We start from the raw sequence: 5,066 nt of genomic DNA, 5'->3' as shown, positions 1-5,066 counted from the left end.
TTTTTAAGATTTCAACATTACAGACTCTGCTTATCGTATCGGAAACATATAAAGATAAAGTTTAAATTTGGTCGGAAATTCTCGGGTCGTCACATTTTTTATGGGATAAAGAAGGTATATAGAATGTTCACATGTTCACATATCATATCAGTTAGAACATAGAGTTCCACAACTGCATACATTCATTCTTATTGTTGAATCATGCTAAAAAGGACTAACAAATAAAGTGTGTTTAAATAAATAAAAAAATCAAATACACTTTGGGACTACATTGTGACTACTCTACTTTAATTCAAAATAACGAGCTGTATATATACAGCTTTACAACCAACGTGTAAAAATAAAAATAATCACTAAAATCTCCATTACTAACTACCTACCTATCTTCTAGGTGTCCATGCACATCCGACGTATCATTCCATAATATATAATCCGGTCAATATGCTATCAAAGCTAACTAATTAAAAACTCACGTGCTTGACCTTTTCCTTCCACCTGTTAGACCATGAATAACCCTGCCTGTGACGCCACAGGCAGATTGTCCACTTTTTGGCCAAAAAGTTCAATCTGCCTGTGACGTGCCAGTGTCACCCTCTGACACCAAAATAACTCTGACGCCCCTCCAGTGTCAAATAGGTCATATCAGTTTTATTTTTTCTTTTTCTTTTTTATTTTATTATGCATACAAGATATATTACATATAATTAAAAACATATAAAAATTTAACCATTACATAAAATTTAACCATTACATAAAATTTAACCATTACATAAATTTAACCATTCATGGTGCGGAATGCGGACGGAAGGTTCCAAATATGCTCAACTAGATCATCGGTTAGTTGGTCGTGCACCGTCCTATCTCTTATTTCTCGGATGATAACGTCTTGATCTCGTCCTCTATTCGGTATCCGTTCTGGACGATTCTCCATATCTTCGGTAATGAACTCTTCCTCCCAATCACTTAACGCAAATCCTTGATCCTCCAAAATCATATTATGTAATATGTTACAACAGTCCATAACTCTCCGCATCTTGTTTACCGACATAGTGCGTGCTGCTAACCTTGCGATATTCATAGAAATATGTGACGACCCGGAAATTTCCGACCAAATTTAAACTTAATCTCTATATGGTTTCGACATGATAAGCAAAGTCTATTAAATTGAATTCCAAAATCTTTGAACTATTTTATGAAATCATTTGACCTTCGACTGCTCTCGACGATTCACGAACAATTAATTGTAAATAGATATGTGTGTATGTATAGATAAATAATAATTCAAAATATAATTTGAAGTGTTGTATGTTGTTGTTATTAAAAATTAATAAAATAAAAATAGGATATTATAATAATTATTATTTAAAATATATCTCTATATATAAATAAAGTAAATTAAAAATAAATATTAAATGATGGTAATACTCGTTTCATGTTCCGATTGATATTAAGCAAGTTAAATTCGAACTTATGTAATTTTAAAATAAAAGGTGATCCGAAAATGAGTTATATAAGTTATGGGCTTATTAAAATTATATTTAGGATCTAATTATTTAATTTTAACATTTTTAATATTTTACCCATAAATGAAAGGGACAGTTGATGTAATTTTTATTAATAAATTAATGATCGAATTTTATACCATAATGACAAAAATAAATAAATATAGTTAATTTAAAAATATGAGATTTTTCTGTGGACTTTTATCCATTAATTATTATCAACGGAGTACGAGATCCAGTTCGTAATATAATGAATCCAAAAGAGTTGGCAACCTTAAGATACTATATCTTTGCATTTTTTTTCTTTATTGAATTCATTTATTTGTTCCTTTCTTTCATTTTCTTCTATATTACCCCACCCCTTGTACCATCAACCCACTCACCCCATATTTCATTCATTTCAATCAATATATAATTACATTTACATATATGCATAGATATACCACACCATCTCCATAAAACAATCAACTTGTTAAGTTTTGCTACTCATCAATCTTTCGGGTAAAAAAAATAAAAATTAAAAATCTATTGTTGCAAAACTCATTGTAAAAGCTTGTGAGGAATATGGTTTCTTTAAAGTAATAAACCATGGTGTCCCACATCATGTTATTAAAAATATAAAAGATGAAAGCTTTGACTTCTTTGAAAAATCATTGCTTGAAAAGAAACGGGTCGTATCCGGTAATCCATTTGGTTATGGTTGTAAGAATATTGGTCTAAGTGGTGACACAGGAAAACTTGAGTATCTTCTTTTTCAAACCAATTAAGACACTAATGTAAACTCATCTTGATTCAGGTATTTTCATGTCTCCATTTTATTTTATTTTATAACAACAACAACAAAATTCAATACCACATAAGTGGTGTATGAGGGAGGTGAGATGTAAACAATCTTTCCCCTGTCCGAGAATAAAGACAAGTCATTTCTCCACCCAGAGTGAAAACACTCTCAAAAGTAGAGAAAGTCATCCCTCTCTCTATACGACGGATAGAGAGATTGTTTTCGAGTAGACCTCCGGCAATAAGTAGGAAAAAAGTTTTGAAAAAAAAATAAAATAAATTGAGACGCCATGAAAATGGTAAAATCAAATTTTCATGGGTTTTAAATCCTGCCTGAAATTTACTTTGCGCTTTAAGAGTCAGTAAAGTCGCCAATAATAATTATTTTATAACTATAATAATTATTATAATTATACTGTTCGTTCAAATAAAACCTATACAAATGATGACGCATTGAAATTTTAAGGTGCTATGATGCACAAATTGTCACGTGTCATATTTTAGTTCATTCCTTATCATTTTTTTTGGTTGGTGTGTTTTAAGATTGAATAATATTCACTTTTATCACCCTTGATAACTCACTTAACGACTGGATTACAATATTACATTTACATCATATATAATAACGGCACACATACACGTAGATTAGTGTTGATACATAGCGTTACATGGGTAGCATCAAAGAAACGCGGAGTTACATACTTTTGACTTTTCTTTACATTTAAATTTTTTTCCTTATTTTATAAAGCACACTAAAATAGCATTAGGCCAGGGAGAAATTAACATAAAGACATTACATTGAGAAAGTTAAATGTAATGTATCGAAATCTTTGGAATCCTGAATATGCTAATCATTGAAAAAGTATCACACATACATCATGCTTAAAGTATGACAATTATATAATAATTAATCGTGTGTTATATAACCAAGTATGTAGCATAAGTACATTTTAACGGAATTAATCCATGTAGTATTAATTTAATTGGGATTTGCTAACATGTGATTCTATAGCACATGATAACAAGCATCATTAATATTAAAATGATGATTTTTAGTAAAATTATCATTTTTATTAAAACTATCATTATTATTAAAATTATCATTATCATTATCATTATCATTATTATTATTATATTATAACAAATAAAGATTTTGTACATAAAATATATTTATATGACCTATAATTATATATTAAACATATCAACATATATATAGTATATAATTTAAGATATATTATATAGACAAAATCTAGTACAAATTCTATATAAACTACAACAACAAATATATATAAATACTATATAATTAATAAATAAAATTATGTGATTTCCATTATATGTTTTAATAAGATATACAATTGATATATGTTCGTGAATCCGAGGTCAACCCTGCATTGTTCAATATAGTCATATGTATTTTTACTACAAAATACATTAGGTGAGTTTCATTTGCTCCCTTTTTCAATGCTTTTGCAATATATATTTTTGGGACTGAGAATACATGCGCTGCTTTTATAAATGTTTTACGAAATAGACACAAGTAATCAAAACTACATTCTATGGTTGAATTATCGAATCGAATATGCCCCTTTTAGCTTGGTAGCCTAAGAATTAGGGAAATGGCCCCTAATTGACGCGAATCCTAAAGATAGATCTATGGACCTTGACATGTCCCATTCGGGTTACGAATGCTTTAGTACTCCGATTATCATGTCCGATGAGAGTCCCGGAATGATGGGGATATTCTATATGCATCCTGTTAGTTCGGTTATCAAGCGTTCACCATATGAATGATTTTTATCTCTATGCCGTGCGAAATGCCTGATATGAGATTATGTTTATGAGAAATGGAAATGAAAATGAAAATCTTGTGGTCTATTAAATTATGGAAATGAATGATTATGACAAACTAATGAACTCACCAACCTTTTGGTTGACACTTTAAAGCATGTTTATTCTCAGGTACGAAAGAATCTTCCGCTGTGCATTTGCTCATCTTAGAGATATTACGTGGAGTCATGCATGACATATTTCAAAAGATGTTGCATTCGAGTCATTGAATTCATCAAGAATATTATCAAGTCATTTATAGTTTAGATATATTATGAAATGGTATGCATGCCTGTCAACTTTCGATGAAATGAAAGTTTGTCTTTTAAAAACGAATGCAATGTTTGTAAAATGTATCATATAGAGGTCAAGTACCTCGCGATGTAGCCAAATGTAATGTATTCGTCCAGATGGATTAGGACGGGTCCTTTCAAAATAGTTCAATCCGCATACGAAAACGCCTTTTAAATTTATATGGCGGAAACACGGGTGTGTCACTAAAATAATCCTTCCATAAGTTTTCTCCGGCTTCTTCACGATTTCTTGGAATATAAATTTGTGATCTTGGAACACGCTCGGATTCGACTTCGTCATCATCATCTTCTAAATGTTGAATTAGTGCAATAATACGCTCGTCTTCCGAATCGAAATCGTAACTAAGTAAATACGATGCCATGAAAGAAAAATAATTGATACTTATGAGAGAAAATTGTATGATTTAATTGATAGAAATGAAAGAAAAATAAATCGTAACTAAGTAAATACGATGCCATGAAAGAAAAATAATTGATACTTATGAGAGAAAATTGTATGATTTAATTGATAGAAATGAAAGAAAAATAAAGGGAAATGGTGTGTTAAAAGTGTAGAATGTATGGGTTTATATATATAAAAATATATAGAATTTAAAAAAAAATCAAAAAAACACAAAAATAGCCGTTAGCCAACGGCTTTATT

This window comes from Rutidosis leptorrhynchoides, chromosome 1 (assembly GCF_046630445.1).
Source record: "Rutidosis leptorrhynchoides isolate AG116_Rl617_1_P2 chromosome 1, CSIRO_AGI_Rlap_v1, whole genome shotgun sequence".
NCBI lineage: Eukaryota > Viridiplantae > Streptophyta > Magnoliopsida > Asterales > Asteraceae > Rutidosis > Rutidosis leptorrhynchoides.
Note: the sequence above shows the minus strand (reverse complement) of the source record.